Here is a 16,502-nt window from a genome sequence, read left to right as displayed (position 1 = left end):
CAAGGAGTTGGAAAGGGGGCCACCTACAGGCAGTCAGCTCTGATACCAATTTGTGACGCCCTCGAATTTGATCATTCACTAAGCATACACGCAAATGCGTATGACCAAGCTCAAGGACTCACGGGAAGATATCACAACACAACTCTAGACACAAATAAAACATGCAAGCTTCATATTACAAGTGGGGGTCCTCGAGGGCTAGAATACAGAAGCTCGATAATCATAATAGTAAGTGGAAGCAACAAATATCTGAGGACAAACATTGAACATAAGGTGCCTTAGAGAAGGCTAGCACAAAAGATACAACGATCGAATGAGGCGAGGCCTCCTGCGTGGGAGCCTCCTAACTACTCCTGGTCTTCAGCGGCCTCGACATAGTAGTAGGCACCATCGGGGTAGCAGTCATTGTGAGCGGGATACTCCATCTCCTGGGCTCCATCATCTGGCCGCAGCAACGGATCACGGGGAAAAGTGGGAGCAAAGCAACGGTGAGTACTCATCCAAAGTACTCGCAAGACTGACATCAAAACTATGCTAAGTATGCATCAGTATCAAAGGAAGGGGTTTATATGTGGACTGACCACAACAATGCGATAAAGAGAGGGAAGGCCTAGTCCTATCGAAGACTAGCATCTTGAGGGGTCTTGCAGCAATAGACGAGAGTAGAACAGGGGTAACACAACTAATAGTCATATTGTTGCATCAATATTAATACGAGGTCACACCCAGAGATTCTTCCTCGACTCCTTGCGAGGAAGTAATCCCGAAGCAAACATTCTAGTTAAGTATCAGTTATAGTTGTATAAGGTCGGGGCACAACTCCAAGTCGTCCTGCAACCGTGGACATGGCTATTCGAATAGGTAAGTTCTTCCCTGGAGTGGTGCACACCATATTCCCCGTCACGCTTGATAAACTTTGGCCGGACACACTTTCCTGGGTCATGCCCAACATCGGAACATTGACACGTCGCAACCCCACTGAGACTCAACAGAGGGGCCAACCCGCCGGTCTAAATCCTAAGCACGTAGGGGTCATGGGCCCATCACCCTTTGCACTCCTGCAGGATTCGAGGGCGCCGATGTCAGTCCTAGCACCCCTTATTACAAGCGCGATGTCTATCCGGACCACTCGGGCGCGCGCTGCTTCATTGCTGACGTCTGAAGAGATTCGGCTGATACCATGACGTTGAGTACCCATAACTCCTCCCACGTAGATGGTTAAGGCGAATAAGGTCTCCGACCAACCCAGACCAAATACCCAAATCCATTAAGATTTTAATTAACTCGTCGGCACATCCACGCGGGAATCCACCCGCCAAACATTATCCATCAATGTTCCCAATAACACGGTCAAGTAACTGTGTGGTTGTAACATCAAGGGGGTCCGAGGTATCACCCTCGTTGGATTCCGAACGATGTAACCGTCATGGTGGACTTCCATTTAGCTTCCACAAGGATTTCGGGCATTACGAGTAAAGTACCGGGAGTGACGAATGGGTTCCGGAGTTCCACCGGGAGGGCCACCCACCCGGGAGGGGACCAAAAAGGCCCAAGGGTGGTGCACCAGCCCCTGGTGGGCTGGTGGCCAGCCCAAGAGGGCCTATTCGGCCGAAGGGAACAAGGAAAGAGAGGTGGGGCCAAACCAAATTGGGGAAGGGGACTCCTCCTGCAAACCGTATTGGAGGAGGACTCCTCTCCTCCTTGCGCCAGCCAAACCCTAGGGCAAGTCCCTAGGGCGCTACCCCTCCCCTCCCTCCTATATATAGTGGAGGGTAGAGAGGCTTTTTGCACCTCAAGCCACGACGCAGCCCTCTCTCCCTCCACCACCTCGTGACACCCCGTAGCTACTTCGATACGGTATGACGAAGCCCTGACGGAGTAGCTACACCATCATCACCGCCACGCCGTCATGTTGTCGGAGAATTCAGCTACCTCTTCGTCTCTCTTGCTGGATCAAGAAGGCGGAGATTGTCATCAAGCTGCACGTGTGCTGAACGCGGAGGTGCCGTCCGTTCGGCGCTAGATCAGGACGGAGTTCGTGGGACGGATTGCAAAGACGTTCAACTACATCAACCACATTTCTTAACGCTTCCCGCTTAGCGATCTACAAGGGTATGTGGATCCGATCTCCCCTCTCGTAGATGATCATCACCATGGATAGGTCTTGCGTGTGTGTCGGAAGTTTTTTTGTTTCCCATGCAATGTTCCCCAACATCGAACACAACCAGCATTATCAACAGCAGGGGGTAATGCGGCGACCCCTCCTGCAAATCAGCTTCCCGAGGATCACGGTGATGTTTCGGTTACCAACTCTGAAGTTGAGAGTGTAATGAACCACCATCGTCGGAAAGAATCACTGCGTCATCCTGAATTTTTCGAACATGAGTTTAATGCCTCGAGCTTGGTGGATGTGCACCTCGAAGCTGCCCGAGCACGACTTGAGGGAGTTTCCAACCGTATGTCAACAAGTCTTATGGTATGTATTTAGATTTTCGCAATTGTGTACACATCTCAAACCACTATCCCCCGATCCTCGATTGGACAATATGTCCGAACTAAGGGTCTAAACACACCTTTTGACATGTTTTTAGGCTGCTCGGGGAAAGAATAAGGAGTTGTCCTAGGAAATTGGGATGTACCTAACACAACTCGAGGGTGCGAAGGCAGAACTAGAGCAAGTAAATATTTTCACAAGAGAAGCACATGGTAAGAAATTTATTTTCTAATCATGTCCAGAGTCGCCATGTTACCTTTCTTAAACGAAAGTGTACTTTGTAGCAGCTGATTCTATAGGTCAATTGCAAAGAGATCTGGCAGTGGCGAGAGAATCACAATGATACGCCGAATGCCAGAATGAGGCCAGCAATCACTCATTATTATGAAGTATTGATGAAAACAAAAAACTTAGGGCGGAAAAAAGAACAAATCAGTCAAATTGAGAGTTTAAAGACTGAGCTCGCGCACGCTACCGAAGAGAACAAGAGATTAAAGGGTGGACTATTTGGTAAGTAATATGTTGAACTGGTAAATATACGAATATGTGGTCTGAAACTAAGAAATATTCCACTTCTCCTTATATCACTCCTGACTAGGAGTCCCGAAGAAGAAGTCAGTTCATTTAGTGGTGACCTTCTAAAGGAATTATCCATAGTTTATGAATGAAGGCGAAAGGCAATGAAGATCATGCTGAAAGAATTATGGCCGGCCGTGAAGCCTCCGAAAGGGATGGGCCGAACCGGCAGAGCACTTCGAAGGGGCTCGACGCCGATTTGAATTGTGGAAAACATGAAAGCACAATTGCTCCCTAAGGTGGTTTTGGTAATTAATCACAACATATGTATCATTGAACTAATAATCTTATTCAAGTATATTCCATAAAATTTCAAAGATGCATTGGCTAAAGGATTGTGAGGAGAAACCCCTTGTTGCAAGGAAAGGAATAGGATTGGCTCAAGCTTCGAGGAAGAAGACTCTCCATTTTACATTTGTGAGAAATCACTTTGATTCCATAGTAAAACCAATAATATTAAAAGGGGGTGAGGTATTATGATGAAATGGTTGCTCAAGTGCTTAGAGATAGCCACCAAAAATATTCACTCATTCACCCACAAATATCTATGTCCCCAGCCATAACAGCAAAAGCGGCGCCACAACCTTTTCCCACTCAACCCAACCGATTTTCCAGTGATAGATCCTTTTCCAAACCATAATCTCTCGGTACCACCAAGTTTCATATCGGTGCCACCCAGAACAATGATCAACTTTCTAGTGTCTCAATTCCAAGAATCAGGAATTCTAAGATTGGAATCGGTCTCAGCGAGATTTGGAAACTGCTCTAGGTCATCGTATCGGTACCACCAAGATTCATATATCGATCTTACTGAGAATTCAAAAGTTGCCACGTTTAGTGCAACTTGGTACCATTGAGATTCATTTTGGTGTCACCGATTTGGGCAATAATGTTGTAACCGTTGGATTTTGGGTATGCCTATACATACCCATCCACCTCCTCTCTTTCGCAGAGAGACCACTCAGAACACACTTACACTTGCCAGATCCATTTTTCTAAGAGAGAGCCACATACTCAAGAGTTGGGATCAAGGGATTCCAGTCCAGCCATTTGAAACTTGATCTCTAGCCTCCCCAAGTTGCTTTCCACAAAATAAATCTCTCCTACCCATGCCTAATCTGTGAGAGAGTGCTTGAGTGTTGAGGATACTATCTTTTGAAGCACAAGAGAAAGGAGTTCATCGTTCTAATGCATCTATTACCTTTTGGAGGGTGGTGCCTCTTAGATTGGTTAGGTGTCGCTTGGGAGCCTCCTACTTTGTGTTGTGGAGTTCAACCAACAAGTTTCTACGGGCAAGGAGATCGCCATTTTGTGAAGTTCTACCATGAATGAGGCTAGTATTGTGTGGATGTAAGCCATGGTGGAATAGATAAGACCGCTTCTTCGTGGACCCCTTGTGGGTGGAGCCCTTCGTGGACTCTCGCACCCGTTACCCTCCGTGAGTTGAAGTCTCCACTAACATGGATGTACGATAGCACCACCTACCGGAACCACGCCAAAAATCATCGTGTCAACCTTTGCCTTTGATCTTCCTACCCTACCCTCTACATTACATTTACATGTCTTTACTTTCCGCTGCTATTCTCTTAGATATGCATGTATAGGGTGAACTTCACTAGTCATAATTGCTAAAGCTGGTCCACAACTAAAATTGAGAAAAGGCTAAGTTTTTATTCGGTCAAGTAGTCTAATCCCCCCTCTAGACATACTTCAGATCCTACAAGTGGTACCAAAGCTTTGGTCTCCATTGCATTGGTTTCACAACATAGGAGAGTATGACGTCTAGTGAGGGAAATTATCACCGTAGAGGTCCATATTTTGATGGTACAAACTTTGCTAGTTGGAAGCATTAGATGAAAATGCATATTCTTGCTCATAATCATGCCGTTTGGGTTGTTGTTCGTGTTGGTGTGCAAGGTGATTCTTCGGAGAAGGAAGAGAACCGGATCATGATGCGACAACGGAAGAATTGAAGATGTTGCAATACAATGCTCAAGCCTGCGACATCGTGTTCAATTGCTTGTGCCCCGAAGAATTCAACAAAATCAGCCGCCTTGAGAATGCAAAGGAAATTTGGGATACTTTGGTTGATATGCCCGAAGGTACTGAATCTGTTAGGGAATCTAAGGTGGATGTGCCTCAAAGTCTACTTGATTAGTTCAAGATGAAGGATGGTGAAGTAGTTGTTGAGATGTACTCTAGGCTAGCTCTCATCACAAATGATATCGCCGTCTTAGGAAGCAAAGAGATGACCAACAAATTCATCATCAAGAATATTTTTAGATCCTTGGATGGAAGATAGGACACCATGTGCACATTGATCCAGATGATGCCAAACTACAAGGATCTCAAGCCAACAGAAGTCATTGGAAGGATTGTTGCTCATGAAATGTCACTCAAGGACAAAGATGAGTTGCACAACAATCAATCGGTGCTTACAAAGCTTCAAGTGATATTCCCTCTACTTCAAGTGACAACCTTGTTACCAATGAAGAAATAAGCCTCATGGTCTGGAAATTCAACAAGTTCTACAAGAGTAGAGGCAAAAAGAAAAGCTCAAGCTCAAGATATGATGAGAAGCGTTCACCTAGTCGCGACACAAACTGCTACAATTGTGCAAAACCCAAACACAATTCCAATGAGTGCTCGGCTTCCCACAAACAAAGAGAAGAGTCACCTAAAAGATTAAGCTCAAGAGATGAGTCACCTTGGAGAGAGAGAAGCAGTAGAGAAGATCATTATGAATGAAGATACCCCCGGAGAGGCAAAGAGTCAGATAAGAAGGACAAGTACACAAAGAGCAGCTCAATAAGAAAACATCAAGCTCACGTTGGTGAATGGGTATCCGACTCCGAGTCTGACAACCAATCTGAGAGAAGTTACCACTCAAACTCTTACTATAGTCAAGATGAAGGTGTTGCCGGTCTTGCACCTGTTTCCTCCAACTCCTATGACTTATTTGATTCACCAAATGAAGGGATCGGAAACTGCTTCTTGGCAAAAGTCCCCAAGGTATCACACCCCGAGTATTTTAACTTTGATAGTGATGAGGAAGACTTGTTGGGAGAAGATGACTTGCTCTTTTATAAGACTAGTGGTAACATTGAAAATGAACTTCATAATAATCATGCTAGTCAAGAGAAGTTGAATGATGATGATAAGAAAGAAATTGAACGACTAACTAAAGAAATAAACACTCTTGAGTTAGATAATGAAACTACTCTAGAAGATCATAGAGAGTTTGCAGGAACTCATGAGAACCTACACTTTGAGAAGCTAAATTTAGAGCAAGAGCATGAGTTTCTAAAAGCAATCAATGATGATGTTTGAAAGAAGAATTCTTATTATCTAGACAAACGACTACTATTGTCTAATTTTTTCCAAATGTTAAACCTAAGAACACTAGTAACAAAGGCAAGAATATTTCTTCATCTAGTAACAACAATGGTAAAGCTAAATCAAATGATGTTATTACTAGTAGCTCTCTTGATTCCATAAATAATTCTCTTAGCCAAGTTACACTTGAGCAAGAAAACAATTTATTGAAAGGAATTCTACAAAGAGGTGTTTTCAAGAGTCTTGCTGGAAGTAAGCAATTTGAGGAAATTATTCACAAGCAAGGAGGACATCGGAAGAAGCAAGGTGTTGGCTACGTCAATGCCAATGGAGTTGAATGGGATGAAGGTCAATATCCCATCCAAAAGTTTGTTCCTCAAAAGGAGAAGTATAATCCTGCTCTCCCCATGGGAAAAAGCTCTCAAGATGACCTTCTACCACAAGACCACAAGGGCAAGGGAAAGCTTCAAGAGGAGGTTAACTCATTTGAGGAAGAACCCCAAGCCAAGGTCAAGTGGATTCCCAAGGACATTACTAGAACCACTTCATCTAGTGCTACCACAACTCCAAGGATCCCCATCAACTTGATGTGGGTTCCCAAGAGGAAGAACTAAAAGAGTTCTTGATTGGTGATTGTGCCAATGAAATTCACTCTTATTCATTTTGGCAAGAACTATATGCAATCAACTCCAACCATATGCTCAAGGAGTCACACATTCCCTCAAAGGTAAGCAAGGGACAAGGTAATTAATGTATCTTTGGACAACATATCACATACATTTTATTCCATTTCAATAGATATTCTTGCATATGTTCCTTGTGCTTTGGGACTGACACATGTGTGTGAGAAGAGTAAGAAACAACAATGATTTCTCCCAACTCAAGATGATCTTCATCAACAATGAGCATCCACCACTACTACACCTACTTGAAGTCTTCTATGACAAAACCCAAGGTTAGTTTATCCCTCTTAGGGGGGATGTCACACCAAGTGGGAGCTTTACTCAAAGACTTGAGTATAAGCATATCTTAAAGATGTGAACACATTGAAAGCTTTATGTAAAAGTGGTAACCTCACTTGTGCTTAAACGATGAGTATGACCTACTATCAGGTATTCTTTCTTGGATCCTAAGTCAATATACTCATATATAGATGAATTCGTCATCGCCAAAGTGCTTGGAAAATACTAGAGTTCATGTGCATGTTCACCATGTTTTATTTGACATCTTATTGTGTGGACATGTTGGTATGCATATTTTGCTCATTCAAGGATATCCAATTGTTGTCATTTAGCTTTCTATTCTATTTGTCCAATTGGATATACAAGAATGCGTAAGTACCTCTCTCTAGCTATCTATTCTTTCTCATCTCTAATTCTATTCATGCTACATCACAAAATTTGAGCAAGAACTTTGGGGACACTCTATGTCAGGAGCACTCAGAGATTCGTGTCGACAAGGGGTGACTTCCAAAACCTCGCAAAGTGCATCTCGGCGTGACCAACCTCAAAAACTCGGTCCCATCGAAGCCTAGAGTTGATTAGGTTTTTCTTGTCTCAGTATCAACGATTTTATCTTTTCAGTCTCATCGAGTTTCAATGCCAACTGGCAGTTATGGAACTCGGTGTCACCGACACCCACGGGGTATATATAATCTGTGGACTAGATGTTTGAAATACTTCTTCAAACTTTGCCTCCTGCACCTCCTCGCTGTTGTGTCCTAGTCCTCAGGACGCCGCCTTGACTCTCACATGCACCCTCGCCACCGGAGTCCTCGCCGTTGATGGGAATCAACACTGTCGCCATCGTCATAGCAGATGTGTCACCAAGCTAGGGTATGGATCTGGCCCCTCTTTGCGCTCCCATCTCCCAATCGTGCGCAAATAGGTTTTGTTTGCATCTGTACACGATTGCAATGACTCTATCTAGAAGATAATCCCAATAGATTAGAGAACAAAGAAGAACTTAGGGTTAGCTGTCCGCAAAACGGAATCTCGGTGTCACCGATTCAGAAAAGTTGGTCTTACCGATTTTTTAGGGCTACTAAGAACAGTCTCGGTGAAACCGACTATCTCTTTTCGGTGAAACCGAAAATGGTTGCCAAGTTTCTCTTAAAGAGAATGTCAGCCTCGGTGGCTCCAAAAATTCTGACTCGGTGAAACCAAAATCCCATTTTGCTGAATGTTAAACCTAATTTTCCAGAGTTAAAATTTTTGTAAACTTCTGATTTTTGTGATGCTCATCCATTCCAGCTCTTCTGAATCTTTCAAAGGGTCTTCTTGGCTGCTTGGTTGTGTGTTAGTATGTCAGGATCAGTGGATAGTCAAAACAACTTCTGTGAGCCCAATGGTGACATGGATTCAGGCACTAGTCCAGGGAGGACACCTTGTGACCCAGGTACGCCTAGCTCTCATGGCTTGCCCAAGGCTTCTATCAAGTCTAGGAAGATGCTCAATTCAGATGAAGAAGATGTTGATTTTATCCTAGAGAAAATTCCCCAAAAGCAGAAGGATAAGACCACTATCGAAAATACCGCGAGGAAGGAGTATGCCAGACCCGCTGATGTGAGAGTTCTAGAGGCTGCTCAGAAAGGGATGAAGATCACCCTTGAAGTTACTTCTTCCAGGCTTGCAAAGAAGCCAGTTCAGAAAAGAGTCAGGAAGAGGGTAGTGCATGTCGTTGGAAGGCCAACTTCTATGTATGAAGACCCAACAGAAGCTGTTGATGATGAGGAGGACGAAATCCCAGCTGCTGCCCCTCCTAACAAGAAAAAAAGCTTATGGCTGATGCTATGCCAAAGAAGTCTGCACCCAAGCCTTTAGCTCTTAAGAAGCTTGTATCTCCCAAGAGGACAACCAAGGACATTCGTGTAGTAGAGAAGAACAAAGGTTGTGCATCCAGAGAGTGTGCTGTAGAGGAAGAAGGAGAAGCACCATTGCTGATGAAACTGAGATCTCATATGCCATTGCACAATGCTCCTCATCCTATTGATAAGGATATGAAGAAGAGAAGGATCAAGGACTGAGACAATGGAGGTCTGAAGATCCATATGCTATCAGGAGAAGAACTACTGTTGATCCTCGTTTTCACAATAAGTAGCAACAAGATTTATATGAGCCATTGTTTCTTGACAAGAGTCTTGCAGTGAGTGACATGCGATATGTTGATTGGGAATATATGAAGGCGAATGAGGACTACTTTCCTCATACCAGTGAAAATTTGACGCTAGTTGATATTGAAGATTTTGTTGGCAGAGAGATGACTACCTAGAACGATGAGATGATCATGCAATTCTATTCAACTGCTCATTTTTATCCTGATGGAAGGATAGTTTAAATGATAGAAGGTCACCGGTATGAGTCTACTGTAGATGAGTGGGGCACTATCATTGGCAATCCAAAGGCACAAGAGAGAGACTTGGATGTGTACTCTAAATCCAAGATAAATCACAACTCCATGGCAAACATGTGCAATCTAGTGCCCCATCAGTATCGACAAACACATAAATTTGGCTCTATCCATTTTCTGCAAGCAGGAATACCTACAATGAACACCATTATGATACACACCATGACGCCCAAGTCAGGAGATGATAAGATGATCAGAGGTTATTCCATTAACATGCTACACCATCTAGACACCCACAGACGGTTGCAAGTGATGAACTTTATAGTAGAGACTGTCAGGAGGACTGCTGTAGATCAGAAGAGATCTAGTGGGTATGCACCTTATATTCAGATGCTCATCAATGCCAAGATTGGCAAGCATGCATATAAACTTGATTGTACGCATATGCCACTTCAGCCAGAGTTCAAAGATAATGTAGTTGTGATGGACCACAACCATCCCACCTCAACTTCAGCACATGAAGCAGCAGATGCAACATAGGCAGAGGCACCTGGAGATGCTCCGGCACCAGCTCCACAGCTCAGGACCAGAGAGAAGCAGATGTCTTTTCTTGTCAGCACCATCGAAGGGATGGAGAAGAAAATTTTAGAGATCTTGCTGAACTACAAGAGCCTTGAGAGGATCGTGGAAACAAAGTTCCAGGACCTGGATGTTAAGGTAACGGAGTTGACTACCACTGTCCAGCCGCTCGAGGATGAAGTTGATTCTGTGAAGATTCCCCGTTCCAGTAGTGATGATGAAGAGTCGCCTCTTCCCACGACTACTAAGTTCAGGACCCAGTCTAGGTCAAGGGTTGTGCTAGTGACGGAAGTGAGACCAACTTCATCAGCTCAAGCTTCATCACCTTCAGCTTCAGCCCCAGCTCATGCACATCCAGTGTTTACACCTCCAGCTCCATGGACATCCGAAGAAGCCTTCGTCGACACCCTCTTGTCCACTCCACCGACTGCCACCGGAGGAGATTGAGCCCAGAGAGACAATTAGTTCTAGACCTTTGAACTTTTTGGTAACTTGTTGCCAAAGGGGGAGAAGTGTACAGATCAATTAGGGCTTCGAAAGAGAGAGAGAGAGAGAGAGAGAGAGAGAGAGAGAGAGAGAGAGAGAGAGCTTTGCATTTTATTTGATCTCTTTTGGTTTTACAAAACTTTTGGTATTTTGGTTGAGTTAAACTTTCATGTTTGATCATATGCTTTAATTGTTTATGTACTACATTATACCGTTGAGCTATCTACATGATGATCATTCACTTATTTGTTTGGTGTTATGTGCATTACTATTCATTCATATCATTTATGCGCTCCACCACGATGTATGTGACATGGAAGAGTGACCCATGATCCTAATCTACTGTGCATTTGAATTCAAAAACAAATAAAAATAATGCACAAATTTAGGGGGAGCTTTTTTTCCACATACTTCTCAAAGCGGCGATGCTAATCATTAGTTATATTTTTTGTTGAAGCATTGATCTATATGTTGTCAACAATTACCAAATAGGGGGAGATTGAAAGCACAATTGCTCCCTAAGGTGGTTTTGGTAATTAATCACAACATATGTACCATTGAACTAATGATCTTATTCAAGTATATTTCTGAAAAGTTCAAAGATGCATTGGCTAAAGGATCATGAGGAGAAACCCCTTGATGCAAGGAAAGAAATAGGATTGGCTCAAGCTTCAAGCAATAAGACTCTCCATTTTACATTTGTGAGAAATCACTTTGAGTCGATAGGAAAGCCAATACTATTAAAAGGGGGTGAGGTATTATGATTAATTGGTTGCTCAAGTGCTTAGAGATAGCCACTAAAAATATTCACTAATTCTCCCACAAATATCTTTGTCCCAAGCCATAACAGCAAGATCGGTGCCACCAACTTATCCCACTCGGCCCAACCGATTTTCCACTCACAGATCCTTTACCAAACCCTAATCTCTCGGTACCACCAAGTTTCATATTGGTGCCACCAAGAACAATGACCAACTTTCTCGTGTCTAAATTCCAAGAATCGGAATTTCCGAGATTGGAATCGGTCTCACCGAGATTGAGAAACTCCTCTAGGTCATTGTATCGGTACCACCGAGATTCATATATCGGTGGGACCGAGAATTCAAAACTTGCCACATTTAGTGCAACTCGGTACCACCGAGATTCATTTCGGTGTTAGCGAGTTGGGCAATAATGTTGTAACGATTGGATTTTGGGGGATGACTATATGTACCCATCCACCTCCTCTCTTTCACACAGAGAGCACTGAGAGCACACTTACACTTGCTATATCCATTTTTCCGAGAGAGAGCCACCTACTCATGTGTTGAGATCAAGATATTCCAATCCAACCATTTGAAACTTTATCTCTAGCCTCCCCAAGTTGCTTTCCACAAAATCAATCTCTCCTACCCGTGCCAAATCTTTGATAAAGTGATTGAGTGTTGAGGAGACTATCTTTTGAAGCACAAGAGCAAGGAGTTCATCGTTGTACCGCATCTATTACCTTTTGGAGGGTGGTTACTCCTATATTAGTTTGGTGTCGCTTGGGAGCCTCCTATTTTGTGTTGTGGAGTTGAAGCAAGAAGTTTGTACGGGTAAGGAGATCGCCTACTTTGTGAAGATATACCGTGGGGGAGGCTAGTCCTATGTGGACATGAGCCATGGTGGAATAGACAAGGCCACTTCTTCCTAGACCCCTTGTGGTTGGAGCCCTTTGTGGACTCTCGCATTCGTTACCCTCCGTGGGTTGAAGTATCCACTAACGTGGATGTACGATAACACCACCTATCAGAACCACGGAAAAAGTCGCCGTGTAAACCTTGGCATATGATCTTCCTACCCTACCCTCTACATTTCATTTGTGTGTCTTTACTTTTCGCCGCTATACTCTTAGATATGCATGTGTAGGGTTAACTTGACTAGTCATAATTGCTAAAACTGGCCCACAACTTAAATTGGGAAAAGGCTAAGTTTTTATTTGGTCAAGTAGTCTAATCACGCCCCCTCTAGACATGCTTCGGATCCTACAAAACATCGGCATGCCAATAAGGTGCTCAGGGGGTATGGGCAACGGTGAAGACTAGGTTCACTAAGCTCGAACCTGAAGAGCTGGGGCTAGTTAGGCCGGCAGGGCCTGATGGTCAAGAGGTGCCTCTTTACTTGGTTTACGATCAAGTGATGCCCGCCGCACGGTTGTCACAACAAGATTGTTGACTGGATTTAATAATAGACAACCTAGATCGACAACGAGATGTGAGATTTTATGTAACTAAGTACTTATCTCACTTTGCTATCCATCTAATGTGTTGATACTAACTTAACTCACCATCTCCTTCTACCTCCCTTGATAACAACCGGGGAGAGTTCTGTACTATGTAACCTGTAAAACATCTAAACAGTTTGGCAAACCTCGCAATCCGGTCATATGGCGCTAACGGACAAATCATTATCGTCGAATTATGTTATTTTACATTTGTTTAGTAAGAAACATCTTCCCAAGAAAATAGTTCCTTTATGGTTCCTTTCTTTGGGTTTCCAATATCCGCCATATCCGGATGAAGAGTATGTTGGGAAAATTAGACCTTGGTGGTGATCACCTAATTATTGTCACCTTCCTTGTGCCTAACCAATTCTGTCATTAAGAACCCTAGATTTCGGCTTCACCCATCTGAGGTGCATATTTAGATTACCTGGTCGTAACAATTGCAGAGGTGCTCCCTTTATCCTCTAGCCGAACAATCGGGAATGTAGAGGATCAACACATGAGCCAGTCAACCCAGCTTGGCAAAATCTTAAGTCAAATTTAATGCATATAACGGCTTAAGTATAGGAAGGATAGACACATCATGAAATTGATGCACAAATGTACTATGATTCACTCATATTAAAAATCCCACAGGTGTCTCGAGAAAATACATGTTCGTGGACACAGTTCGGTTGATCCAAACATAAGCTCGGACATATTAATCAACTTGAAAGAGAAAAAAAAGTTTACAGAAGAACCGAAGAGGTAAAATGTCCCAAAGTCAATGTGACTGCATCGGTCTAGCTGTAGAAACGCTGAAGACGAGCCGCATTCCATGGCTTTGGTTCGACACGATTATCCAACACGTTGCAGAGACGATATGCTCCTCCTGTAAGTACGTCACCGATTATGAAAGGGGTCTCCCATTTGAGTGCACGTTTATCCCTCTTCTTCTCAGGGAGATGTAGCACAAGATCGCCCACATTGTAAGTCTTTGCCCGAACTTCCTTGTCGTGGTAGCGCCGGGTCTGCTGTTGATAGAAGGTGGAACGTGCCACAACTATATCGCGCTCTTCTTCCAATGCGTCCAAGTCATCGTGCCTATCTAACTCGGCTTCTTTTTACTCGTACATGCGCACTTTAGGTGCATCATGAAAAATAACAGGGGAGGATTGCTTCCGCCCCGTACACCATGGAGAATGGCGTATAACCCATTGACCTATTCAGAGTGGTGCACAAACCCCAGAGTACATAGTCGAGCTCCTCTACCCAATGGCAATTAGATTCTTTGAGATATCAAACTAAACTAGGCTTGATTCCGCTCATGATGAGACCATTAGCCCGGTCGACCTGTCCATTTGTTTGTGGGTGATACATAGAAGCGTAGTCGAGCTTAATGCCCAAGTTAAGCACTAGTACTTAACTTCCTGGGCTATGAAATTGGATCCGTTGTCCATTATTATACTATGAGGAACACCATATCGGTGCACCACATCTGATATAAAATCAATGACCAGTTCGGAGTTGGCGGAAGTTACTAGTTTAGCTCCGATCCACTTAGTGAACTTATCGACCATAACTAGTAAATATTTTCTTTTCTTGGATCCCCCTTTGAGAGGTCCGACCATGTCCAGCCCCGAGACCGCGAACGACCAAGTGATTGGTATTGTCCGAAGAATTGTTGCAGGCATGTGGCTTTGATTTGCAAAAAGCTGACATCTGACGCAATTTTGGATGAGTGTATGAGCATTTGCTCGAGCTGTTGGCCAAAAGAAGCCAGACCGAAATGCTTTTCTTACCAAGGCTCTAGCCATTGCGTGGTGACCGCACATACCTACATGTATTTCAGCCAAAAGTTGTTTACCTTCTTCTGCAGATATGCACCACTGGAGGACTTCGATAGTGATTTTTTCTATAGAGTTCTCCCTCATGAACCTTATAAGAGTTGGGTCGTCGAACTATCCGCCTTGCTTATGTTTGGTCATCGAGGAGTTCTTGGTGGAGAAGATAGGCCAGGATGGGTTCGGTACATGGCGCGCTTACAACCATGATTTCGTGAGCCGAAAGTGTTTCCTCGAGTGTGTAGCCACCGATGATTTGATTGTCTCGCTCAATTATAGGGGGGGGGACTTGTTTCTTTCCCGTGGCCTCGATGGCCTCGTTTTCGTCCTGCCATATCATGGAAGGCTTGAAGAGTCGTTCTAGAAAGGTATTTTTAGGGACGAGGTCGCGCTTTGCGCCCATACGATCAAGGACATTCGCTGCCTGGTTATTGTCTCTAGAGACATGGTGGAACTCAAGGCCTTCAAACCAAGCTGATATCCTTAGGACGATGTTAATATAAGCTGCAATCTTTGGAGTTTTTGGCGTCAAATTCGGCATTAATTTTGGAGATAGCGAGGTTCAAATCCCCTCACACCTCCAACCTTTGTACGCCCATCGAAGTTGCCATGTGTAAACCATGCAACAAAGTCTCGTACTCGGCCGCATTATTGGAATCAATATACATGATTTGTAATATGTACCGGATAGTGTCACCGATTGGGACGTAAGTATGACACTAGCCCCTACGCCAGCAAGCGTCTTGGAGCCATCAAAGTACATAGTCCAACTGAAGTATGTACCATGCTCTTTAGGGAGTTCGACTTCGGTCCATTCGGCTAGAAAGTCCGCCAACACCTAAGATTTGATAGCTCGGCGTTGCCAATACGTGATTTCAAAGGGTAAAAGCTCTATGAGCCATTTGGCTATGTGTCCCGTTGTGTCCTTGTTATTTATTATATCATTGAAGGGTACTTTAGATGCGACCATGACTGAACACTCTTGAAAGTAGTGTCGGAGCTTGCGAGACGCCATCAAAACCGTGTAAGCTATCTTTTGGTTGTGCGGATAGCGAGTTTTGCACGGGGTAAGGACTTCAGACACATAGTAGACTGGTTTTTGTATCCGTAGTTTGTGGCCAACAACCTCTCATTCGACCACGAGTATTGTGCTGACAACCTGGTTGGTGGCCGATATGTAAAATAGCATTGGTTCTCTTGTTGTAGGTGCTGTCAGTATTGGATTGCTGGCTAGCAATATTTTAATTTCCTCCAGGTCTATTATTGCTTCTTTGGTCCACTCAAAGTTTTTAGTTGGCTTGAGCAGTCAATAGAGCGGTAGTGCATTTTCACCGAGGCGAGAAATGACACGACTTAAAGTCGCCACACAGCCTACAGTTTTTGTACGTGTTTTGGCTCCTTCGGGGTCGCTAGCTGGGATAGAGCTCGGAATTTTGCTGGATTGGCCTCTATTCCTCTATGGGAGATGATAAAACCGAGAAGTTTACCTGTGGGGACGTCGAAGACACACTTCTTCGGATTGAGTCCTAGGTCATATTTTCGAAGATTGTCAAATGTTTGTCGGAGGTCGTCCAGTGGCTAACTGACGTGTTTAGTCTTGATGACCACATCATCC

The sequence above is a fragment of the Hordeum vulgare genome, chromosome 3H (assembly GCF_904849725.1).
Source record: "Hordeum vulgare subsp. vulgare chromosome 3H, MorexV3_pseudomolecules_assembly, whole genome shotgun sequence".
Lineage (NCBI taxonomy): Eukaryota > Viridiplantae > Streptophyta > Magnoliopsida > Poales > Poaceae > Hordeum > Hordeum vulgare.
The sequence above is the reverse complement of the archived record's forward strand: the minus strand, read 5'-3'. Positions refer to the sequence as shown.